General features: G+C 39.1%; 1 protein-coding gene across 1 annotated transcript in view; it reads left to right on the top strand.

The window, feature by feature from the left end:
- The window catches only part of KCNIP4 (potassium voltage-gated channel interacting protein 4), a 1,312,996-nt gene that overhangs the window by 221,351 nt on the left and 1,063,925 nt on the right, over positions 1-27,720 (top strand). The window lies entirely within an intron of this gene.

Raw genomic sequence — 27,720 nt, 5'->3', positions numbered from 1 at the left:
CTGCAGTGATTTTGGAGCCCAAAGAAATAAAGTCTGTCGCTTTATTAAAGTTTCCATATCTATTTGCCATGAAGAGATGGCACCGGATGCCATGATAATTTTTTGAATGTTGTTTTAAGTCAACTTTTTCACTCTCCTCTTTCATTCTGATCAAGAGGCTCTTTAGTTCTTCTTCAATTTCTGCCATAAGGGTGGTGTCATTTGCATATGTGAGTTATTGATATTTGTCCCAGCAATCTTGATTCCAGCTTGTGCTTCATCCAGCCTGGCATTTCTCATGGTGTACTCTGCATATAAGTTAAATAAGGAGGGAGACAATATACATCCTTGATGTACTCCTTTCCCAATTTGGAACCAGTCCATTGTTCTATGCCTGGTTCTAACTGTCGCTTCTTGGCATACAGATTTCTCAGGAGGCAGATAAGGTGTTATTTAATGATAAGGAAGAGTTATTCCATGATAAATATTATGACTCCTAAAAAGTGCTCTCTTGGGGCTGATAATAATTGAATATTGATTCTTGATGCACGTTTAGTCCAATCTCTATGCATGAGTTAATTTTTTTTTTGGAGAGATCTAACTTACACAAAGAGGTATCCTGAGTGATTTTCTTATAATTTTCTTTTTCTAAAAGTGAGTTTTTGTTTGTGTTTTGTACCCGTAAATGACAATTGACAAGTTTCTGGAGCTCTCATTGATCTGCTTTGGAATAAAGAATAATTTCAGGAGTAATTCAGAAGTATCAAAGCCAATTTGTGCCCCTTTAAAAGAAGTCAGATAGTTACTAAATTAATAAACATGCATTTTGGTTTCTCCCATACTAGAAAGAGAGGCTGCAGTTAAGTTTTAAGGAGGAAAGCTATTTCTTATAATGCTTAGCTCAACTATTTTTAAAAGTTATCTATTCAGGTGCATTGAATTGCAGAACAACAAAACACAAAAACAATAAAACAAACCACAGCAATCTAGAGATTCCAAACTGAGCAACTAGAAGAAATGTTTCTGTATTTCTCCAGGAACTGGGGAAAAAGTAGAGAAAAATCCATGTTCAGCTACAATACCAATTGATATTCCTCTAAGGTTGACAAGAATTTTTAGATTGTCAAGTAAATATTCTGTTTCTAAAAAGGGAGACAGGCCCATAAAATTAAAAATATGTTATATTCCTTAGTCTGTTTTAGAAGTGATAGAACCATTCATAGCTTCTAATACAATCAAAGGAAAACATGAAATTTATTGTATCAATTTAACCATAACATTCCAGAAGATCATTACTACTCTGCCATCAGCAACTCACAATAGAATTTGTGAGAAGATAAATTTCTGTGACTACATCAGAGTTAGCACATCAGTAAATTTTTTTTTTCAGAGAAGTGTGTTAATATAAACCCAAATGCTAAATTTCTAGTGACTATGTACTGAATGTTAAAGATCTATCATTAATTCTACATTTTTAAATCACATATTTGACCATTTATCAATTGAGTGATGTTGGGCAACTTCCTTATTCTCCATGAATATTGACTTCCCCATCTGGAAAACTGAAGTAATGGTCATACCTGTGCTCAAGGTAACTTATGCATTCACTCATTAGACAGGTTTTATTGAGCCCTCATACTGTTCATGGGTTTCTTAAGGCAAGAATACTGAAGTGGTTTGCCATTCTCTTATCCAGTGGGCCAGGTTTTGTCAGAACTCTCCACCATGACCCATCAATCTTGGGTGACCCTACATGTCATGGCTCATAGTCTCATTGAGTTAGACAAGGCTGTGGTCCATGTGATCAGTTTGATTAGTTTTCTGTGATGGTGATTTTCATTCTGTCTGCCCTCTGATGATAAGGATAAGAGGCTTATGGAAGCTTCCTGTTGGGAGAGGCTCACTGTGGGGGAAACTGGGTCTTGTTCTCATGGGCACCATGCTCAGTAAATCTTCAATCCAAATTTCTGTTGGCGGGAGGGGCTGTGTTCCCTCCCTGTTGTTTCACCTGAAACCAAACTATGGTGGAGGTAATAAAGATACTTCCAAAAACAAAACAAGGAGCTGACTGTGTAGCAAAAAGAAGACTGGGAGCTGACTGTGTCTCAGATAATGAAGTCCTTATTGTAAGATTCAGATTAAATTGAAGAAAGTAGGGAAAACCACTAGACCATTCAGGTATGACCTAGTCAAATCCTTCATGATTAAACAGTGGAAGTGACAAATAGATTCAAAGGACTAGATCTGATAGACAAAATGCCTGAAGAATTATGGACAGAGCTTGGTGATATTGTACAGGAGGCAGTGATTAAGACCATCTTCAAGAAAAAGAAAAGCAAGAAGGCAAAATGATTGTCTGAGGAGGCCTTACAAATAACTGAGAAAAGAAGAGAAGCTAAAGGCAAAGGAGAAAAGGAAAGATATACCCATTTGAATGCAGAGCTCCAAAGAATAGCAAGGAGAGATAAGAAAGCCTTCCTCAGTGATCAGTGCAAAGGAATAGAGGAAAACAATAGAATGGGAAAGACTAGAGATCTCTTCAAGAAGATTGGAGATATCAAGGGAACATTTCATGCAAAGATGGGCTCAATAAAGGACAGAAATGGTATGGACATAACAGAAGCAGAAGATATTAAGAAGATGTGGCAGGAATACACAGAAGAACTGTACAAAAAAAGATCTTCAAGACCCAGACAACCACGATGATGTGATCACTCACCTAGAGCCAGACATCCTGGAATGTGAAGTCCAGTGACCCTTAGGAAGCATCACTATGAACAAAGCTAGTGGAGATGATGGAATTCCAGTTGAGTTATTTCAAATCCTAAAAGATGATGCTGTGAAAGTGCTGCACTCAGTATGCCAGCAAATTTGGAAAGCTCAGCAGTGGCAACAGGAAAGGAAAAGGTCAATTTTCATTCCAATCCCAAAGAAGTGAGAGTCGCTCAGTCATGTCTGACTCTTTGCGACCCCATGGACTATACAGTCCATGAAATTCTCTAGGCCAGAATACTGAAGTGGATAGCCTTTCCCTTCTCCAGGAGATCTTCCCAACCCAGGGATTGAACCCAGGTCTCCTGCATTGCAGGGGTGGTTTCTTTACCAGCTGAGCCACAAGGGAAGTCCAATCTCAAAGAAAGGCAATGCCAAAGAATGTTCAAACTTCTACCACACAATTGCACTCATCTCCTGGTGGCTCAGACGGTAAAGCGTCTGTCTCCAATGTGAGAGACTTGGGTTCGATCCCTGGGTTGGGAAGATTCCCTGGAGAAGGAAATGGCACCCCACTCCAGTACTCTTGCCTTGAAAATCCCACGGATGGAGGAGCTTGGTGCATGTTACTATCCATGGGGTCACAAAGAGTCGGGCACGACTGAGCGACTTCACTTTCTTTTCTTTCACTTTTCACACACTAGCAAATTAATGCTCAAAATTCTCCAAGCCAGGCTTCAACAGTGCATGGACCGTGAACTTCCAGATGTTCAAGCTGGTCCTTTCTCCTGGGTCCTGGTGTGTGCAAGGTTTTGTTTGTGCCCTCCAAGAGTCTGTTTCCCCAATCCTGTGTAAGTTCTGTAATCAAATCCCACTGACCTCCAAAGTAAAATTCCCTGGGGGTTCTCAGTCCCTTTGTCAGATCCCCAGGTAGGGAAATCTGTTGTGGATCCTAGAACTTTCTTAATAGTGCAAGAATTTCTTGGATATAATATTTCTACAGTTTGTAGGTCTTCTGTTTGGTGGCTCTATGGTGAGGTTAATGGCGACCTCCTCCAAGAGGGCTTATGCCACAGGCTGTGTGATCCAGGTAGCTGCCCCCAGAGTCCCTGCCCCTGTGGCAGGCCACTGCTGACCTGTACCTCTGCAGAAGACTCAAACACAGGTCTGGCTCAGTCTCTGTGGGGTCTCAGGGCCTTGGTGTGCACAAGGTTTTGCCTGAGCCCTCCAAGCATCTCTGGCAGGTATGGTGTTTGATTCTAAAAGCAGTTTCACCCCTCCTACTGTCTTGCTTGGGCTTCTCCTTTGCCCTTGGATGTGGGGTATCTTCTTTTGGTGGGATCCAAAATTCTCCTGTCGGTGTTCAGCAGCGAGTTGTAATTTTGGAGTTCTCGCAGGAGATGGCAAGTGCACGTCCTTCTACTGTGCCATCTTAAGGAACTCAGTAGTGAATTAACTAAGTTGCCTGTCTTGGAATAGTTTACCAAGGGAAGACAGATAATAAGCTATTAATAAATAAATTTATGTAGTGGTACAGGTTCTGGAAAAATACACAGCAAAGTAAGAGTGACACACAGTTGTAAGAGAAGTGAAAGGATGATTAGGCAGCGGGGATATATAAGTTAACTAAGGAAGCTTCTCTTATAACAGTTGAGCAGAGAGCTGAAAGAAACGCTACTGAAAGAATCAAAGAGGGGTGGGAAACTGCGTATGGAGTGGTTTGCATGATACTAGCTGTGGGAAGTTTCAGACTGTTGCTGCATGCTCATTTAATTTAATCTAATTATTAATATTTATCTTATGTGTAAATTTATCTTGTGATAAAAACACTTAACATGGGATCTACCCTCTAAAATTTTTGAGTATACAATCCAGTATTGCTAACTGTAAACAAGACATTGTACAGCAGATCTGTGTAACTTATCTCATACAACTGAAACTTGATACTGATTGAATCCCATTTTCAGTCTTTAGAAAAGTGATCCCCCTGAGAAGAGGGGAGCCCTGTGTCTTGTTCATTGCTGCATGCCCTGCACTCACAATGCCTCGGTGGATTTTGAGGACAACAGAGCTGAGGCTTTTTCAACAAAGTCTTGTCTCAACAACACTGAGACAGCAGAAGTAGGGAGAGAAGGGTCAGGGGATGCAGGGGAAGATGCTGAGAGGATCAGGCAGCTCTGAGGTGGTCCCTCTGCCCGCCTCCCCAGCAGAATTGTCAGCAGAGATACAGACCCAGAAGTTTTGGGGACATGAGCTTCACTCTAGTTTCAGAAAAGATATGATGCTTCAGTAAGTTTCCTTCAAAGCAGCTGTGTAACCTACCAAAAACAAACACAGGTTAGGCCTCAAGACCAGGAGATAAGCCCAGACTCCCGCACTGACCTGGCTGAGGACATTGGAGGGGAATGTATAGTAAAGGATTTAAAAGGCATAAGCTTTATTCCTGTTCAACTCAGGCATCCCGTACTGACTTGTGTAGAGCTAAGGCATATTCCGTAGACCCAAAAGAATCTTCCTTCCTTTTATCCATTCAGTTACTATTTACTGGCAAATGTATGGGTGCAGCCTCTTGACTTGCAGAATACAGAGTTTTTTGGGTCTTCAGTTCCTTGTTCCAAACTCTGTGCATAAGACATGAGATCTTAAAGTTTATGCTCTTTAAAATTGGTATCTGTCACAAGTCTATGCTGTTTTATTTGGTCATGTGCTGTGCTAAGTCGCTTTATCCTGTCTGACCCTTTGTAACCATGAGCCCTTCAGGCTCCTCTGTCCATGGGATTCTACAGGCAAGAATACTGGAGTGGGTTGCTATGCCCTCCTCCAGAGAATCTTCCTGACCCAGGGATCAAACCTGCATCTTTTATGTCACGTGCATTGGCAGACAGGTTCTTTGCCACCAGCGCCACCTAGGAAGTCCTTATATGTTAGTATAGAATAGAAATGATTGTCTCTAAATAACTTGAGGATAACTAGTATCTTGTGTACTCATAGACTATTTGACAAAACTGAATGATTTATATAGTAGTCTCTTAAAGTCGGGGGCTTCCCTTGTGTTCTTTCCCCCAGGTAAAGAACCCACTTGCCAACAGATGTAGGTTTTGTCCTTGGATTGAGAAGATCCCCTAGAAAAGGAAATGACAACCCACTCCAACATGCTTGCCTGGAAAATCCCATGGACAGAGGAACCTGGTGGGTTACAGTCTATAGGGTTACAAAGAGTCAGATAGGACTGAGTGATTAAACCACAACTCTTAAGTGAATTTGCTTCTAATTAATATAATGTACATTCCCCGCCAGGATCTTAGCTAATGTAAAAGACTTTTGTAGACTATGCATTAGAAACCTCACCACACTTTACCATGTACTGTTTAATTGCAGATCTTGGAAACACTTATTCAAAGATGCCAGGCATTTAACTCAATTTCTGGTTTAGTTTTGCTAAATTGCAAACATCTTTGAAAAACTGATAAACAGGAATGAGCCTCCAAATGCTTCCAGAAAGGCAAAATGCTCAGGGAAAAAAAAACAAAAAACAAAAAACCTCTAATTGCAGCAGCACATTTTATGGTCAATAAAGTATTCAATATGCTCTGCAGCAGGGGTATTTCAACTGAGAGTCAAATAAAAATAACTGTGCATGTGATAGCTCAATGAAAAGTTTCTTTTCTCAGCAAGAGATAAAAAACCTCAGCTCTTTCCAGCCTGGCATATTTGATGAATTACTTGTACAAAGAGAATGTGTAGATTTAGTCTAGCTAAAACAAAACAAAACAAATAAAGTCCTGGTAGTAGGCTACTAAGAAAAGTTATGTATTTGATTCTGATTGATTTGGGATTGTTGAAATGAAAGCTTTTCTAAAATTGGAGTCCCCATGCTGACCCCATTGATTTTTTCTTCCCAGGAGGGAATAGCACTTCTTCCCTCCCTTTCTTTCTTTCTTCTCTATTACTCATCCATCCATCCATCTATTCATCCATCCTTCTTTCATTTCCTCCATCCATTCTTCCCTCCTCCCTCCATCTATTCATCCATCTATCCCGTCTATTAATATTTCCTAAATACATACTTGTACCACATTCAAAGGCTTATGCTAGTCAATATCCCTTCTGTTTTTTAAAAAAGATTTGCTGGTAGAAAAAAAAAAAAAACCTGAGAAATATGAGTAAAGTTTTGTGGAATCTCGGAGGAGGGAACAACTAACAGCCCTGGGGAGCTGGTCAAAGCCACACAGCAACTTCTGAGATGGGTCTTCAGGGCAGAGGAAGATTATGCCGCAGAGAGTGGTCTCATTTTCGTAGCATTGCCAGCTTTTCCTTGAACGCGTCTTACCTGGAGTTCATTTACATCTTTCACATTGTGATTATGCACATAATTATTGATTGTTCCATCTGATGCTATGCTAATAACCTTCCCCCCTAAGGCTCCTTATCCTCATGGCTCTACTGGTTTTTTTCCATCCCCATGTTCAACCTAATGATGGTTTCATATGAATTTAAATGGATTTGGGCATCTAGTTACATTAATGAAGTTTGGACACATTACCTGGCAAATGCAAATGATCCTTTTTGGGATTTTAAAAAATCAGTTCATTTACTTTTCTTAAAGCTTTTTATGATGAAAATTTCACATGTAAACGAGAGAGAGGCTACAGTGTAATAAACTCCACGTACCCTTTACCCAGATTCCATGAGTATCAACAGTTTGCAGCCTTGTTTCAGCTGTTATTTGATGGGGGAAGCACTTTTTAAAATAAATGATAGACATAATGCTTATTTTCTACAAATTCTCACATGAGCATCTCCAACTGAAAAGAACATTTTTATATATAAGCCTCATGTAATTATCACACTTAGCACAACTAATACTATTTAAAAAGTTAACACTCAGATCATATTTACATATTCACACTTCTTCATTTGTATCAAGAACTTTGTAAATACTGTGTTTGTCAATCTAGCTGATTTACAATGGTGTGTTAGTTTCAGATGTACAGCAAAGTGAATCAGTTATGCATATCCATGTGTCCACTCTTTCTCAGACTCTTTTTCCATATAGGCCTTACAGGGTGCTATATAGCAAGTTGTTACTAGTTATCTATTTTATACATAGTAGTAGGTATATGTCCATCCAACCCAGTCTTCCAATTTATGCCTCTCCTCCATTATCCCCTGGTAACCATAAGCTTGTTTTCTACATCTCTGACTCTACTTCTGTTTTGTACATAAGTCCTCAATATTGTGTTTGGCCTTTGTGTTTTTCAGGTCTATTTTAATATAACATACTTGCTCCATTTCCCCTTTTATTCAGGCCTTGAGTTTGAGAATCTCTCCGTGTGTTTTGGATGGTATCTTCCACCCTGGGCTTGGCTGAGGGCTTCCTCATGGCGTCTCTGCGCACATACCCTCTGTTCATTCTGCCCCTGTAGAGCTTGATTGTTAATCAGTTTGCAAGTCCTGGGTAGCCAACCAGGCAGCAGTTCCTGGGAGGCAGATGGAATTCAGTGTGTTCCCCAGAACTGCCATTCAGGAAATTATTCTCTGTGCCTTGCTTTGGGGTAGAAGATGGGACACCTTACTCTGTGCAAAGGGGCAGTCTTAATTAATGGTATGTGCTAGCAGTCTTATCATACTAAGAGGTAGGTGACTTTGTTTAACTGAGTTTATGTGCCTAAGGGGATCATAAGTTTGTAGCCAGAGCTGAATTGTTTGAGACCCTAGAGGAAAAATAGAGTGCTGACACCCCCAATATGCATTCTCTCATCTTCTCTACAGCTTGTATTTTCAATATAAATCAGTGTTAGGCATTTGGAGAATATAATTTGAAAGGACAGTAGAATATTAACCTTCACAAGGCAACCACAAGACTCAGTCTTATACCTCATAGATACACAGGATCAGATGAAAAAAAAATGTATATATAGGATGCTTGGGGCTGGTGCACGGGGATGATCCAGAGGGATGGTGTGGGGTGGGAGGTGGGAGGAGGGTTCATGTTTGGGAACTCATGTACACCCGTGGTGGATTCGTGCCGATGTATGGCAAAACCAATACAGTATTGTAAAGTAGAATAAAGTAAAAATAAAAATTAAAAAAAGAAAATGTATATAAAGTATATAGTTTACTTCATACTTGGTCCCAGTAAGTGCTGAATAAATGCCAGCATTTATTTTTAAAATACATTTATAATTAGCCACTTTTCTTTGAGGATGCCAGTGTTCCACTTATTTGATAGTTAAACCATATTTAGGTTCAATAACTGCACCCTGATTCCCAGCACAGCCTCAGACATAGAGATTGGGAGGGAACCAAAGTGCTGCTCTCAACGCTGACCCTGACCATGAAGATTTCCAGGCTCTGAAATCATTAGGAAGATTCCCCTTCACATTAGCATCATACCTCCTTATTTCTGCTTCTTCCTTTCCACATTTCCTTGATTGGATTGGATTGTACAGTCCTAGAATATTATGCTGCTGTGCTCTGCTCAATCATGTCTGACTCTTTGCAACCCTATGGATGGTAGCCCGCCAGGCTCCTCTGTATGAGCTCTCAAAATTACGTGGACTTGCACCCTAAGAGGCAACTTTTGTGTCTAATTCCATATAGTATTCATGAATTGGGTGCGCTTTGGTGAGTCTTTAGAATTTCTTTAAGTGAAAATGATGGTCATAGTCTTTTCCTTTATTAAAAAAAATCTTTAGAGTATATGCAGTGATTTGTATGCTCTATATATCATTTAAACCTTAAGCAATGTAGTTTTAAATAATTTTATGCACAATTGTTGAGGTCCTTTAATGGACCGGAACCTGGTGGTCCGGAGTAGACCGATAAGAAAGTAAAGGAGAGAGAAAGAGGCTGATATTCCTTGGTTTACACAGAAAGCCAATAAAGCCCCTCAGGGCTTGCTCTGTTCACAAAGGCCTCAGGCACCCTCTCAACAGGGTGAAGGTGCAGAGCACCTTCTCGAGAGGGTCCTAGAAGCCTAGGCAGGAAAGTGAACTCAGAGAGCCTCTGCACTCCAGGGGATCAGCCTGAAAAAGAAAGGGAGAGACAGACAGACAGACAGACAGACAGACACAGGGACCAGAGCTCTGATGGAGCAAAGGTGTTTTAATTAATGTGGTGTGTGTATAAATACTTTCTTACAAAGTTGTTATTCTTAGCAAAGATAAAGATTAAAATTCCAGACTTACAAAGCATAGGCAATCCATATTAAAGAGAGAGATTTGTAAACAATCACTTTTACCAAAAGGTTCACAAGGAGGAAGAGGATACTTACCACTGTATAGAAAAACTAATGAAGGAAATGCCTGAATTCCTCAGTCCCCGGGAGAGGCTTGCCTCTCCTCTTAATTCCTGAGTATTCAGGAATTAATAAGGAGCAGAGAATTCCTGACAGATCCAAAACAGCACACAGGAAGCTTCCTGTTAAATGCTTCCTGACACACAATAAGCATGCTGCATGGAGAATTTAGACAACTTGTTGAACATTATTGAGTAGGAAATAAAGTCTGTTTCTAATTCTATTTGTTTATTAAAAATATTTTAGATACTTCCTTTTCTGGTTTTATGGTTCCATAGAGCATCAAGGTAGAAGGTAGAGTTCTGCCAAAGAAACTTGACTAGGTATGAAATATAATGTGATGGCAGGTATACTCAAAGAGGGCAAAATAGAACAGGAAATTCATCAAGGACCCAGGGTTTAGGAAGGATTTGTGGTTCAAGCGGTCATGCCCTGCTATTCTTTTACTCAAAAGTCCATAGGACGAGAGGCCCAGGCCCTCCATGTGATGGTAGCATAGCATGTGGGAGGTCAGTGATGGGAGATGTAGATACAGAAGTTAACAGAAGTCGAGTGATGAAGGCCCCCCATTGGTGAATATTGCAATGATGTATCCAAGGATGAATGGCGATATAGAGAAATTTGGGAGTGGTCAAGTACTTTTTCTTCCTAATTATCACTTGCATGTCTCAAGGTGGTGTCTAGTGAGGAGAGGTTAATAAAGGTCAGAGCAGTGAGGTGTTGGCACTTGCCTCATTGGTCCTCCATTTGAACCCCTTAAACAACAGGAGAACAATCACAGCTGTCAAGGTGAGCTTTTACTGAAAATAGCTCATGATCCAATCTTGACAAAATACTCATTGAGGATATGGATTTTGGAGAAATTATTTGCTGTCTGATTGTTTTGGTAGGAACACCAGTGATTTCCCATTGAGGAATGAGCCCTAAGGAAGTGAATCTTGCTTTCTGCTCTGATAGGGAAGAAAACAGGAACACCAGGAGCTTGGATCATATCTTCCATTTAGTTTTAAAAACCTTTTTAGATCACATCAGTTCTGAGAGACTGTATTTGAAGTCATTTGCTTCACTGATATTTTTATTGCATAAAGTGATTCACAATCAAGAGTTATAAATTTAATTTTCTGAATAGGAATTCTAAGCTGTTAAGGAATTGAGTCATTTATTAACTCTTGAATTTTTTAGAAGCAGTATTGAACTATGTTTATTACTGAACTAACTGCAATCAGTTTTCTTACCTCTGATACCATTCATCTGATGCTCTTATCAAATTCAGAGAGTGCTGTAAAGACCCAAGAGCTGTGTGTAAGCAGCAGGATTCTTTGTTGCTAACTTTGTGCTTTTTATTCATCACCAATGCTAAAACCGTTTTACCACGGTCAGGGTCATCTATTTATTTTTTTATCCAAGTTCAGATGACTGAAAATACAACAGATGATTATTTGTGACAGCACAACAACTCTAAAAATAACTCAGTCCCCAGTTACTCCTCTTTTGAAATATCCCCAATAATTCCCTCTTTATGTGATAAATGATTCATACCTGGGTCCAAAGCCAGTCTTCAGGAGATAAGCCCACCCTTAAGGTAAAAAGATTCTAAAATAGAGAAAGGACTGGAAGACAAACTAAGCATGCACTTTTATGAATTTCTTTCATATATTCAGTTGTCATGTTTCCTGAATACATATCTAGTATAAAATTGACATTTACGCTGAGCCATTGCCAACAACATTAAAAAATAAAAATTTCTGTCCACTGCACAGCCTATCAAATGCTTGTTTCATAATTGTCTCATTTAACCTTGTCAACAGAATGGTGTGATTGATATTATGATTGTGTCTCTTGAAGATGGTTAAATAAATATTCAGGGAGGCTAACTGGATTGCCCAGTGGAAAGGTGCAAAATGGAATTGGTACCTGTTCACTCCAGCTCTTGTGTGTGCTCTTTCTATCACACCAGTCTGCTTCCAGTATTTGAGATAGCTCTTGTGAGATGTGGCATTATTCTCTCTGTAAACCACTGTAAATCACTTAATTTTCTAGAACTTCAATAGCAAATTACTACAAATGAAGTGGCTTAAAACAACAGAAATTGATTATCCTTCTGTTTTGCAGGCTTGAAGTCCAAGATGAAGGTGTTGGCAGGGTGAGGTTTCCTCTGAAAACTCTAGGGGAGTAATTTGACTCTTCCAGCTGCTCCTGGTGTTCCTTGCTTTGTGGCAGAATCACTCCAATCTCTGCCTCTGTCTTCACATGTCTTCCTGCCTTTGTGTCCCTGTGTCCCTTTCCATCTCTTAGAAAGGCACTTTCATTGAATTTAGGGCCTGCTCTAATCTAGTATGATCTCACTTTGGACCTTACCTTAATTATATCTGCAAAGACTATTTCCAGATATGGTTATGATCTCAGGTTTCAGGGGTATGGAAATTTTTGAAAGGAAACTATTCAACCTATTTTGTTTCTTACTTCTAATCTAGTAGGAAAATTAAAATATTGGTTAACATTAATGTTAAATTAACAAACTTGGTTGAGGTCCTGATATTTCAGATGGTCAATTGATTGCCCAAAGATTAAAATTTGAGACTTTTCATGATTGTGTGTGCTTTGATTCTCTGTATTTTACCAAAGAGTAATATATGCTATTTCACTAGCTCCGATGGGACAGTATTCTGTACCCTGTACTTACTAGAGTTGGTTCCCGTATTTTGGAACTTGTCAGAACTTGCTGTGTGTGTCCCTCTCAGGCATAGAGAAGGACAGCAGATATTGTCTTCAGTTATTGAGATGCCTAAAGAACTTATAAAACATTGCTCTGTTCATCAGATCAGACCTATGCAATGAATATTTTCAGGTTGACAGACTGAATAGAGAGTGGTCCTCAGTTCCCCAGAAAGTGAACTTGATCAACTAGTGATTCTCAAATCCTTCTTATAGGAATCCCCAACTTCTTCCACACAAGAGATAAGTGTGCTCTCATCATTTTTATTATGTTAGTAGTGACTGGGGAAGAATAAAGTGGAGTTGGCAATGAGGTCTTAAATTAAGGTGTCGCTCATATCAATAGAACAGTTGGTTAAAACCCAGGTAACAGTATGAAAGCAAAACATTTAAATAAGCAGCTGACTTGTTAACCTAAGTGTGATAGAATTGAAACTGAACTTTTACAAATTCAATCAAATTTTACCTAAATTCTGTTTTACATTATAGAAACAAATGTATATTGCTTTTTGGAAATCAAAAAATATGTAATCAGAAAGAAAGAAAAAAAAACCACAAACCTTCAGTTTTATTATCCTAAAGTAATGACTGACTATAGGTTTATTTCTTGCCTTCTTTTATTCTGCATACCCATTTAACATAGTCCTTGCATCCAGCTTTATTTTTAAAATGTAAAATTTCAGATATTTTATGTTTTCATGATCTTTATACGTATTTTTGTAGCTGCATAATATCTTACCAAGAGTTGGATTTACATAAGAGTTTCCCCAGTGTGGGCATATAAATTGTTTCAAATAATTTTGGTATTGTAAATAACACTCAGATGGGTAATATTTCACTGAGAATATCTCCCAGAAAGAAGTATACTGCTCTCTAGATATGTTTTTATTATCTGTTTCTTATTTATATTGATCTATATTGAGAAATAGTATTTTTTATATTCCTGATCTATATTGCAAATTTGTTTTCCAAAATAGCTTGCTAGTTTATGTTGCTCTGTAGAGCATTCAGTAGCCTCATTGGACTGAATATCTGCCAGCATTAAAATGCTGCTGCTGCTAAGTCACTTCAGTTGTGTCTGACTCTGTATGACCCCATAGGACAGCAGCCCACCAGGCTCCCCTGTCCCTGGGATTCTCCAGGCAAGAACACTGGAGTGGGTTGCCATTTCCTTCTCCAATGCATGAAACAGAAAAGTGAAAGTGAAGTCGCTCAGTCGTGTCCGACCCTCAGCGACCCCATGGACTGTGGCCCACCAGGCTTCTCCGTCCATGGGATTTTCCAGGCAGGAGTACTGGAGTAGGGTGCCATTGCCTTCTCCCATTAAAATGCTAACAGCATTAAAATGTTTGTTTCAGTCACTACTAATGTGAACAAGTAAGAAATGCAATCATATTTTACCTTTAATTAACATTCTTTTACGTGCCAGCAAAGATAACATTTTAATTTTTTTTGCACGATACTTTTTGAATTGCTGATTTCCATTATAAGCCCGGTTGTATCTCCCACAAATTCCTGCATTGAAGTCTTACATCAGAATGTGTTATATTTGGAGATAGGACCTTGAAAGAGATATTAAGGAGAAATGAGGTCGTATAGGTGGGCCTTAATTCAGTATAACTGGTGCCCTGATGCAAAGGGATCAGAATAACACAAAGACCAAGAGAGAACCATGTGAAGACACAGAAAGAAGGCATGTGTAAGAAAAGGAGAGAAATCTCAGAAGAAACCAATCCTGCTAGCACCTTGATCTCAGACTTCTGGCTTCTAGAACTGTGAGACAATAAATTTCTGTTCCTAAGCCATCCAGTCTGTAGTATTTTATTATGCCACCCCTAGCAAAATAATGTTTCTTGTCAATTTATTTATTAAGGTCTTGGAACTTTTCTTAGTAATTTGTGCAGTCTGCTTTTAGGTTAAATATTTTTTTTCCTATTTGGTTTTTCACAGTGTCTTATTTTTTAGCTTACAACGTGTGTATTTAATATTTTACCACAATTATTCACATTTTCCTTTGTGTTTTTCTTCCTAGTACTTCAAAGCTTAAACAGTCTGTCTCCCTTAAGAAATTTGGCACACTGTCCGTTCTATTTTTTGTTAGTTTTTCTGTGGCTTGATGTTGACCTGTATAACTCTCCATGTTTGAAAATCAAGACTCACAAAAGTAGGTGAATTTCAAATTTACAGAGCAAAGCTTTCTGTAAGATTTCTATGCCTGTGTAATATCCACTCGTCTTTATTTGAAATGACCCATTTAAGACAACAGTTATTTTCAGTGGCTTTTACTTCATTTTGAAAACTTGCATTGTCAAATGAAACAATAACCTCTCTTTTGAAATCTTCAAATTTATTAAGATCAACAGTTATAAAGACAAAGAATCTTAAAGTAGACAACAGCTGCCGCTCTCTGAACTCTGTTCAATGTCTTTGAAATTCTGCTGAAATCTTCTTTCAGGTAAAGGGCATTATTGTCTTACGAAAGAAACAGTCCCTTCTGTTTTCCATGTTTTTCACTTATGATTCTTATGCTAAGAAAAAAAATTAAACTACTATTTTATGGATCATTTTATCTAATGTTTCTGGTTTTTTCTTCTTAAAATCTTTATAGAGCTTATTTAGACATGTTTATTTCTTTTAGTTTTGTACTTGGGCCCATTGAAAAGTTCACCTCTTAAATACATTGTCATTTCTTTGTTGGTGGTATTCATTTCAAAATATATACAATTGTCTTGATTTGTGAGATAAAATTTTCTGACCATTGTAGGATTTCTTCTGAGCTGACCCATCTTTATATCAGTGCTAAATAGTAAAAGATGTCATTTATATTGCTTTAAATAAGGATTTGGATGACTCTCTCTGAAGAAGTAAAGCGTATACTCCCTTTACTTTTTTTTTTTAATTGAAGTATGGTTGACTTACAGTGTTAGTTTCAGGTGTACAGCAAAGTGATTCCTATATATTTTCATATATATTCTTATACACATGTGTCTATGTATGGATGTATTATTTTTCAGAATCTTTTCCATTGTAGATTATTACATTAGATTTATCATCAACTTTAATGTGCATAGTTCTGTAAATGTTGGTTTTAAGAGTCAGAACCCCCTCAAACAAAAGTCAGACCCTAACCTCACAATGTTTGAGTTTATAGTAGTGTTTCATTAGTAGGCTCCTCCTCCCACGCCAGTACTCTTGCCTGGAAAATCCCATGGACAGAGGAGCCTGGTGGGCTGCGGTACAGGGGGTCGCTACGAGTCGGGCACAACTGAGCGATTTCACTTTCACTTTTCACTTTCCTGCATTGGGGAAGGAAATGGCAACCCACTCCAGTGTTCTTGCCTGGAGAATCCCAGGGATGGAGGAGCCTAGTGGGCTTCTGTCTATGGGGTCGCACAGAGTCAGACATGACTGAAGCGACTTAGCAGCAGCACCAGCAGCAGCTGGTCTGAAAACACCTTGAGAGTTGGAACTAGGTCTGAATGTACTCCTCTGTGTCTCCCTCAATGCTTTCAATGCTTTTGAGTACTGATTTTTATGTATACAGTTCACTTGGCAAATTTACCAGTATTGGCGTCTGCCCCTAATTCTTATATGAGTTAAAGAGTTCCATCTTAGGATTTCCATCTTTTCAGTGTTGGACTTAGGGATGATGATTCATATTTAGAAACCTCACAAGAGACTGAGGAAGATGAGGTAGAATATCAACTTCTTACCTTACAGAGAAATAAAATTGTCATATCACAGGTTTCCATCAACCTGTCTCCTTGACTCACAGTAGACAATCCACGTAAGGAACCAAATCATAATCAAGAAGATGGCTTGACAAACATGGAATCACTCTGAGTGAAATTAACTGTTTTTCATGCTCAGGCTGACTTAATTGTTTAGAACATCCATGTGCAACAGAAGACTGTCCCCGTCAGTTCCTTTGTCTTGTCACCTTTCCTGTGCAGTACTTGGTTGAACAATGAAAGCACATTGAAACTGTCATTTTTGAACAACTCTGCAAAGCAATCTACCTTTTCCTTAATACATTTTCTATTAGACACAATAACACCGTTTCAGTATTGCACTTGACTTTTTTATTTATGGCAAAGAAGCTTTGGTTTTCTCTGTGGTGCTTTTAAATTCAGAGTTGATTTTACATTCTAACAACTCAGTTTTGAAAGTGCTTTATTCTAACCACAAATCTGCACCTGTTTTTCTTTCATTGTATTCATTAAATTGTCTATTTAAAATTAATACAATTAGAATAACAATACAAATAATACAATAGGGAGACAATCTGGATTTGAGTCAGATTTTCTAGAATTTTATAGCAAGCTAGTGGTGAGACTTAAATTCTAAGGGATGCTGGATTCCACTGAGGCCCACTGCTTTCAAATACCACTTAGAATCATCCGGTCTATCCCAGTGATGAGGGATTTCTCAATATATGAGATAGCAGGACATGACTTACATTTCTGGAGTACTCAGCATACCCCTAGGTAGTAATTTCCTATTGATAATATTCAATTTTTAATTGTTTCCATCGAGTATTCAACAGACCTACATCCCTCTCCAGCTCATCTATCTTTTCACATGGTAACTTATTTCGTGGAGACAAAGAATATTGCCCACCATGGCTGGAGGCTTACTTGCTATAGCTACCTTCCCAGTGAGTGCGAGCACTTCCTGTGTAAAAACAAGATAATAAAATTGGGGTTGAGAATTTTATAAGTCAGCGTTGGGTAATGATGCCACTTGTGACTGAAGAGGAAAAGTTAAAATTTTACATAACCTCCTTTGCCTTCTGCCTGTGTAACTCAGCGTGCCCCTTGCAAAGTCTAGATCATGTAGGTCATGTAGGCTCAGAAAGTGGGGACTTGCAATACTAGAGACTGGACAAGTTTTCACCCTTGTCTTGCTCTTTGCAATCGCCCAGCCCCTACAAACCTACTTAATCATGCCTGTCCAGGCCAGACATCCCCCTCCCCATTTTGAATACTGTTCCCACACGTGCGCGAAAACCCTTAGTTTAAACCAGCCTATTAACAGCTAGTGTTGCCTACTACAGTCTGCCTATAAAGACTCTGTAATCCCTTTGTTTGGGGCTCAGAGCTTGGAGTGTTAACTCCCCTGGGTCTGCTGGCATAGTAAACCTGAGTTCTCCAACTTTCCAAGTGTGGTGCTTGGTTTCTTGAGTACTGCTTTCTGCAACATGGTCAGTATATCCTTTCATGTTCATACCTTTTAATCTAACATACTGATGCTTGTATGTGCATGCTCAGGTGTGTCTGACCCTTTGTGACCCCATGGAATGTGCCTACCAGGCTCCTTTGTCCATGGGATTTCCCAAGCAAGAATATTGCAGTGGGTTGCCATTTCCTTCTCTAGGGGGCCTTCTGACCCTGGGATCAAATTTGTGTCTTCTGTGTCTCCTTCATTGCAGGCAGATTCTTTACCTGATGAGCCATCAGGAAAACCTATATTGATGCCCACATGGGCTTATTTATTTTCCTATACTCTCTGTGTCACTGATTCTCAGATTTTCTCTCTTTCTTCCTTTTTGTGGTAACAGAGTTTTCAATCACTGTTTAAGTACTTCTGAGTAAAATATTTATTTTCAGTTCAGTCACTCAGTCATGTCCAACTCTGTGACCCCATGGACCTCAGCACACCAGGCTTCCCTGTCCATCACCAACTCCCAGAGCCTACTCAAACTCTACATCCATCACGTCAGTGATGCCATCCAGCCATCTCATCCTCTGTCGTCCCCCTCTCCTCCTGTTTTCAGTCTTTCCCAACATCAGGGTCTTTTCCAATGAGTCAGTTCTTCACATCAGCTTGCCAAAGTGTTGGAGTTTCAGCTTCAGCCTCAGTCCTTCCAATGAATATTCAGGACTAATTTCCTTTAGGATTGATTGGTTGGATATTCTTGAAGTTCAAAGGACTCTTGAGAGTCTTCTTCAACACCGCAGTTCAAAAGAATCAATTCTTCGGCACTCAGCTTTCTTTATAGTCCAACTCTAAATCCATACATGAGTACTGCAAAAACCATAGCTTTGACTAGATGGATCTTTATTGGTAAAGTAATATCTCTGCTTTCTAATAAGCTGTCTAGGTTGGTCATAGCTTTTCTTCCAAGGAGTAAGCGTCTTTTAATTTCATGGCTGCAGTCACTAACTGCAGTGATTTTGGAGTCCAAAACAATAAAGTCTGTCACTGTTTCCATTGTTTCCCATCTATTTGCCATGAAGTGATGGGACTGGATGCCATGATCTTAGTTTTCTGAATGTTGAGTTTTAAGCCAGCTTTTTCACTCTCTTCTTTCACTTTCCTCAAGAGGCTCTTTAGTTCTTCTTCACTTTCTGCCATAATGGTGGTATTATTTGCATATCTGAGGTTATTGATATTTTTCCCGACAGTCTTGATTTCAGCTTGTGCTTCATTCAGCCTGGCATTTCGCATGATGTACTCTGCATGTAAGTTGAATAAGCAGGGTGACAATATACAGCCTTGATGTACTCCTTTCCCGATTTGGAACCAGTCTGTAAATATTTATTTAGAGTAATATAAAACCCTGAGCATATTTTCTTTCTTACTTTTTTTTTTTTTGACTATTTGCAAACCTGTAAAAGTGAAGCTTGGGTTTAATAGCAAATTCCTGTTTAAATGTATGTGAGGAGAGCAGATGTGTTATATTTATTAAACCATCTATTATATGTCAAATTCTCCACTCTGTTCTTTCCATTCATTATTTTACTTAAACCACAAGATACAGGACAAGTTTAAATTTATTGCCATTTAGCTTTCGACTGTAGTGTTGGAGAAGACTCTTAGGAGTCCCTTGAACTGCAAGGAAATCCAACCAGTCCATCCTAAAGGAGATCAGTCCTGGGTGTTCATTGGAAGGACTGGTGTTGAAGCTGAAACTCCAATACTTTGGCCACTTGATGAGAAAGAACTGACTCATTGGAAAAGACCCTGATGCTGGGAAAGATTGAGGGCAGGAGGAGAAAGGGATGACAGAAGATGAGATGGTTGGATGGCATCACCGACTCGATGGACATGAGTTTGAGCAAGCTCTGGGAGTTGGTGATGGACAGGGAGGCCTGGTGTGCTGCAGTCCATGGGGCTGCAAAGAGTCAGACACAACTGAGCAGCTGATGTTTTGTGAAAACGATAGCACGGTGAAGTTAAATAATTTCCCAAAGGTGCATAAGTGACAGCATCATGATTTGAACAGGGGTCTGAATAGACCTAGAGTGTGTGATACAGAGTGAAATAAGTCAGAAAAACAATGAGAAAGTCAATCATGTATTAATGTGTGTATGCGGAATCTAGAAAAATGGTGCCAATGAACCTATCTGCAGGGCAGGAATAGAGATGCAGGTGTAGGGGGCAGATGCGCGGCCATGGGGGTGGGCTGGTGGGGTATGAATTGGGAGACTAGGATTGACATATATGCACCACCACGTGTAAAACAGATATAGTGAGAAGCTGCTGTGTAACGCAGGGAGGTCAACTTGGTGCTCTGTAATGACCCAGAGGGGTGAGATAAGGTTTTGGGGAAGAAGGCCCAAGGAGGAGGAGATGTATGTATACATATTGCTGATTTGCTTCATTGTACAACAGAAACTAACAAAACATTGTAAAGCAACTATACCCCAATCGAAAAACAACTATAAAAAATCCTATGTTTTTTATCTGTCAACAAATGTACATACAGTATAATTACAGCTCCATAAAAGCTGGGTCCTTCTGTAGTTATTCACTACTAGACCTTTGGTGCTTGCCAGTTCCCAACATATGTGATTATAATTAATTTTTTGTGGAAGGAAAAAAGGAAGAAATGGATAGAAAATAGAGTGAAGGAAGATGGTGGGGAAGGAAGAAAAACAGAAGGTCTGTGGAAATAGTTTCGCTTCAGGTAGCTCAAGCATCACTGCTATAGAATGTAAGGAATTTGTAAACTTGCTTAGTGTATAAATGTAAATAACTATTGGAAAAGCATCACTTATGTATGTATATCTGTGTGCATATGCATATATGTGTATGTGTGTGTTCAGTCACTCAGTCATGTCCTACTCTTTGAGACACGTGGAGTGTAGCCCACCAGGCCCCTCTGTTCGTGGAGCTTTTCAGGCAAGAATACTGCAGTGGGTTGCCATTTTCCTCCTCCAGAGGATCTTCCTGACTTGGGGATCAAACCAGCATCTCTTGCGTCTCCTGCATTATTAGGCAGATTCTTTACCAGTAGTTGCTTGAGAAAGCCCATATATATGTGTGTATGTGTGAATGCTACTGCTAAGTCACGTCAGTAGTGTCCGACTCTGTGCGACCCCATAGATGGCAGCCTACCAGGCTCCCCCGTCCCTGGGATTCTCCAGGCAAGAACACTGGAGTGGGTTGCCATTTCCTTCTCCAATGCATGAAAGTGGAAAGTGAGAGTGAAGCTGCTCAGTCATGCCAACTCTTAGCGACCCCATGGACTGCAGCCTACCAGGCTCCTTCGTTCATAGGATTTTCCAGGCAAGAGTGCTGGAGTGGGGTGCCAGTGCCTTCTATAATGTATATTGGATGGCATTATGCATATATAACCTTGAGTATTTGAAAATTTGCTTACCTGTGGTTACTCAAGTATATGTAGTGTCATCCATAGTTTTGAAACACTCCCTGGCTAATCTCCTATGTGAAGGCTAAAACCATTTGCTTTAATGATTGAGTGAATATGAAAGCAAATTAAATAAAAAATCCCTGTTTTCTTGTAGATACCATTTTGGTTTTGCTATGAATCTGCTATTGGATACTTTGGTTTGTGTATTTTGTTTATTCATTTTTTTCTCCTTTATCAAAATGCTAGTTAGATTTTAATGAAAGAAACTGAAAATTGGCTTTTAAGTAAAGGATTTACTTCAAAGAAGCAATTCAAGACAAAAAGGAAAATTTTTTTGGACACAACTGAATTTTGACAAGGTCAAAATTTTGACCTTTGACAAGGTTTTCACAGGTCATAATGATATGAGTAATGAAGAAAGCAATAGTTCTTTTAAAATATACAGACTCATTTGAAACAATCCTAAGCTGTCATATATGTTTTTGGCAAGCACATTTTTCCATATAAATTTTCCTGATACTTTTTTTGAAAAACATGTTGCAACTAGTCTGTAAATAATTTTGTCTAAGTTATTTTGAGAAAAATATAGATGAGGCAATCTGAGAACTGCAAGCTTGAAAAATTGTCTTTTTGGCAACATTGATTTAATTTTCAAACTTCGAAGTTAGCTTTTAGAGTTTATATTTTACCTTAAAAGGCATTTGCATAAAACTTTTATTATGATAAATATTCACACATTTTAGAGCATTTAAAAATTTTTTGGAGTCAAGAGCAGGTGAAAAAAATACATTGTAAGCCCAAGAGAAAAGTAATATTAAGAACACCATTTGTTGAGTCAGGCTAACATGGATTCAAGCCCTTGCTCTGCCACTTACTAAGTAGTGTTCCTTTCTTTGACAAGTTGCTTAGCCTCTTTTATTTCTTAATTCTATTCAGTCCCTGGTAGCTCAGCTGGTAAAGAACCCACCTGCAATTCAGGAGACCACAGTTCAATTCCTAGATTGGGAAAGTCCTCTAGAGAAGGGATAGGCTACCCACTCTAGTATTCTTGGGCTTCCCTTGAAGCTCAGCTGGTAAAGAACCCACCTGAAATGCAAGAGACCTGGGTTTGATCCCTTGGTTGGGAAGATCCCCTGGAGAAGGAAATGGCTACTCTCTGCAGTATTCTGGCCTGGAGAATTCCATGGGCTTTATAGTCCATGGGGTTGCAAAGAGTCGGACACGACTGAGAACTTTCACGTTCATTCAGTCCCTAAAATACTAAGAGAATGTATACTTTACATGTATTGGATCTTAATGAGATTGTGATGAAAAGATCATTATCAAAGAGTAATCATCACAAATTGGTGATAAAATTGATCCTATTATGATAAACACAATACATACACTTTAGAGTGAAGTGACATGATTCTTTATCATGAACATGAATGTTAGTATAATTTTTTGTAACAGTGGTTCATCGTCTTCAGGTCTTCAGGCTATACATGAATAGTTCTTGGAAGATTATGAAAACAGACTTTTGAATATTATGAGAACTCTTTCCTCCGTTTATAAAACAGGCTTAAGCATTCAGCTTTTTATGATAAGCAAGTTAATTATTATTATTTAATATTCTGCTGCACTGGGTCTTTCTTGCTTTGTGTAGACTTTCCCTCACTGTATGAGCGGGGACTAGTCTTCATTGTGATGCACAGGCTTCTCATTGTGGTCGCTTCTCATATTGTGGAGCACAGGTGCTAGGCACACAGGCTTCAGTACTTGTGGCACATGGGCTTAGTTGTTCTAGGGCATTTGAAATCCTCCCGGATCAGGGATAGAGCCCATGTTCCCTGCATCGGCAGGTAGATTCTTCTCTACTGTGTCGCCAGAGAAGTCCAAGAAAGTTAAATTTTGTAACTCTCTGTCTGTATTGTTACCTTTCCTTCCCTTTCTGAGCAATATGTACTAGTGCTCCGTGTGTCTAAAGTACCTGGGTCAATAATCTCGACTCCCTAATTGTTTCTTATTCAAATGTGTAGCCTGTGATTTCACTGTGAATTTAATCAAAGCTGAATCAAGGTTATTTGTACCACTTAATAATGTTACTCAATAATTCCAAGATCTCAAAATATTTATATTCCTCAAACCCTTTGATTCTTCCTTTCATAGTTAGTGGCTGCTGCTGTGGTTTAGTTGCTCAGTTGTGTCCAACTTTTTGCGACCCCATGCATTGCAGCCTGCCAAGCTCTTCTGTCCATGGGATTTCCCAAGCAAGAATATTAGAGTGGGTTGCCATTTCCTTCTCCAGGGGATCTTCCTGACCCAGGGATTGAACCTGAGTCTCTTGCATTAGCAGGCAGATTCTTTACCACTGAGCCACCTAGGAAGCCCATATTTAGTGGTAGACCATCACATATGTCTGCATATCCAGAGCTGTTGACTACAAAATACTGTCCCATTTCAACAGCCTATGTGATACATGCTGCTACAAATTGAGGAGAAAGAGAGGAGGACAAGGAATCACCAGACCAAAGAGCTGACCTTGATAGATGGAAAAGCATCATGCCATGTGACCCCATGGACTGTAGCCTGCTAGGCTCCTCTGTCCGTGGAATTGTCCAGGCAAGAATACTGGAGTGGGTTACCATATCCTTCTCCAGGGGATCTTCCTGACCCAGGGTTCAAAACTGGGTCACCTGCATTGCAGGCAGATTCCTTACCGTCTGAGCCACTAGGAAGGTAGGGAGGGGGGCATAATCAATAAGGATTATGAGTAAGGATTCTTATTCATAACTTATTCAATCCTTAATAAGGATTCCATTATGAATATGCTCTAGAGGTCTTCTTTATTACACCATGCATATACTGTGTCAATACTGAATTATACACTTCAAAATCTGTTATGAGGGGAGAGCTCATGTTAAGTGTTCTTATCACAATAAAATTTATAAAAAATCAAGTTATAACAAAGAAATAATAGAGCATTTTTTAATTGGATAGAGTAGCTACAAAAATGAAAATTTTTTTAAATGGGTAGAGGTGGAGGGAAAAAAATGAGAGAGAACACAGTCAAAGCTTACATTAATTTGACCAGAGCTGCCATGAAAAGCAGGACAAGAATGAGGATAAAATGCATTCTTAATTGTTAAACGTCAATGTTGCACAAATCTAGGGCAATGCTGTTAATTCCATTCAGTGATGCTTTTCAGCCATTAAGAGATTTTGTTTGAAGGGCTCTCTTTAGAAGGCTGAGAGTTGTTTTGTTTTTGTAAATTATTAAATCTGTAGTTTTCCATTTATTTCTAATGTGTAGCTATATATAGAATTCTACTCTAATCCCTTGCCTAATTACCTGGAGTGGATGGTCAAGCAGTTCCATTTCATTTAGAAAGCTTCAATTCCTTTGCCTCTCATGTTTCATCTAAAGTGATCCTCTTAATAGTATAAGGTTTGCTTTTAAAATTCTACAAACAGGTTATGGAAGGAGAAATAAAAAGACAGATTTAAGAAGCATATTTTCTTTCTCTCCTTTTTTTATGTTTCTTTAAGTGCATTTTATTAACATACATGTGCCTTCTAACATTAATAAATTTGTTTAACTTTTAATCTTTTCACCTTTCATTAACTTTGGTACTTAGATTTTAAAGGATATTTTTCCTTTATTTTCTTACTTTTTACTTGTGTTTACCTAAAAAAACCATATGAGGAACTTTATTTATATCACTTGTATTACTTAATCAAAGCAACAGAAATGAGACCCTGAGCTGAAAGGCAAACAATGACCAAAATGAACATCAAAATAAAACCTGTGTTTTAAAGGAAGAAGAACCCTTGTCTTGGTATTGAGATATCTGAGTATATTCTCGTGTTGGTTTCTATGGTCTTAATTCAGTGTTGGCTATGTGGCTTTAATTAAATCATGTTACTTCTCTGGTCGCTCCTGGTCACTTTGAGATTCTAAAATTGACTTTAAATTGTTTCCCCTTTTCATTGAGTGGCCACTTCAAGAAATATTTTAGGGAACCAACAAATGTAAAGACTGGTTGAGAGGTAAGATCAATATATGGAAACAGGGCTTGTAAAAATAAATTGAAAAATATTAGCAGATAAATGATGTACATTTTAGTGCATGTTAAGATAACCTTATTATATAAGGTGACACTCAGGATGGGTAAGTGGCAGTTCCTCTGAGTAAGAAGGCCTTGGGATTCTATTCAGACTCAATCAATCAGTTGCAGGTCACCAAATATCTGTGGGCCTTGATTTTCATCCCTCGCATGAGGAGATTAGAGTAAATGATCAAACTTGTTTTTCTGCTTTTGGCAGAAGTCCAAGATACAATCTTAATTAAATCAGCATCAAGAAAACCAAAAGGAAAGTTCTGCCCTAGTGGAACATGTTTAGGAAATCAAAGATTAACTCCTTGGATATATTTCTTTCAGTTTTTTAATGAGCACTGTGTCAAGTCCTGGGAATTCAGAAATAGAGCCCAGAAAGCAAGGTCCAGATAGAGAAATATACAGAACCCAGGGATCGAACCCAGATATCTTGCCTTGCAGGCAGATTCTTTACCATCTGAGCTACCAGGGAAGCCCAAGAATACTGGAGTGGGTAGCCTATCCCTTTTCCAGAGGATCTCCCTGACGCAGGAATCAAACTGGGGTCTCTTGCATTGAAGGTGAATTCTTTACCAGCTGAGCTACCAGAGAAGCCCAATAACTATTTTTAGTTTTTCTTTTTTTTTGGCTACACCAGGTCTTAGTTTGTGGCACACAAGATCTTTAGCTGCAGCATGTGGGATCTAGTTCTCTGACCAGGGATTGAACCCTGGCTCCCTGCACTGGAAGCTTGGAATCTTAGTCAATGAACCACAAGAGAAGTCTGGATATATCTCTTGCAGGCTTTTTATGAGCACTATATGTCAAGTCAGAGGGATTCAGAAATAGATCCCAGAAAGCAAGGTCCAGATAGAGAAATATGCAGAAATGACTGTAGTGTCATAAGATCATTGCTGCTGCTGCTAAGCCACTTTAGTTGTGTCCGACTCTATGCGACCCCATAGACGGCAACTCACCAGGCTCCCCTGTCTCTGGAATTCTCCAGGCAAGAACACTGGAGTGGGTTGCCATTTCCTTCTCCAATGCATGAAAGTGAAAAGTGAAAGTGAAGTCACTCAGTCGTGTCCGACTCTTAGGGACCCCATGGACTGCAGCCCACCAGGCTCCTCTGCCCATGGGATTTTCCAGGCAAGAGTACTGGAGTGGGGTGCCATTACTACCATAGAAATGTAAGCAAAGTGCCTTTGAAACATACAGAAAAGAGAAGGCACCCATTTAGCTTGAGGTTTCACATAATGAGTACTTGATGTGTGAGCATGAGTTTATCAAGAGGAAGATTTGAGATGAGAGCGTGAAGGTCCAAGGTTTGCATGTTCTGAGGCAAGGAAACTTGTTTGGGAAACGTATTATTTCTGTGTGATTGGAACATCAATATTAGGATAAAAATCATGAGGGCCCTTTGAATATACCATTTTATAGTATTTAGATCTACCTTGTGTAAAGTGAGGATATTTTGAAGATGTTTAAATAGAAAAGTGTTTGGGCACCCAGCTCTAGTGTATACAGAAGTGGTTGAAGGATGTTGAGACTTGGAGCAGAACTTAATGGCTGTTGCAGTCATTCAGGTGAGGGGTTAACAGAATAGGGATGGGAACTGAGACAAAAGTTGTGAAAGGACCATTTCAAAGGTTCTACAGTATTTGGCAGTTGTATGAATCAGGATGGTTTGGGTTTTGCTGGAATAATAAGTTTCAAATATTAGGGCTTAAAACAACAAAAGTGTATTTCCCACTGAATATACATAACCAATCCGAGTAGGATTTTAGAGGGAGGTATTCAGAAATTCTTTGCTCACCATAGTCATTCAGGGACTTCAGTTGACTGGTTCCGCAGTCACCACATCAGGTTTAAATGAACAGGGCACACTGTGTGTAAAAGCTGTAACCTAGAAATGACCCACTTCACTTCTGTATACAGTACATCCTGTTAGCCATTCAACTCATTTGTGCTGTGCTAAGTCGCTTCAGTCATGTCCAACTCTTTGCAACCCTATTGACTATAGCCCGCCAGGCTTCTCTCTCCATGTGGCTTTCCAGGTAAGAATCATGGAGTGGGTTGCCATTTCCTTCTCCAGGGGATCTTGGAGAAGATAAAGCCCATTCAGAGATAAAACCTGTGTCTCTTACTTCTCCAGGATTGGCAAGCAGGTTCTTTACCACTAGCCCCACCTGGGAAATCCCATTGTCATGATGAACTTCAAGGGAGTATCAAAGTGCAATCCTATAGAGCTCTGAAAATGAGAACCAGAATTAGAGGAACAATTCTAATAACTAATTCTAATAGCAAATAATTGGATTTGGAGGAAACAGAATGAGAGA

This window comes from Ovis aries, chromosome 6, assembly GCF_016772045.2.
Source record: "Ovis aries strain OAR_USU_Benz2616 breed Rambouillet chromosome 6, ARS-UI_Ramb_v3.0, whole genome shotgun sequence".
NCBI classification, from domain to species: Eukaryota; Metazoa; Chordata; class Mammalia; order Artiodactyla; family Bovidae; genus Ovis; species Ovis aries.
This window is presented reverse-complemented; position numbering and strand designations above follow the sequence as displayed.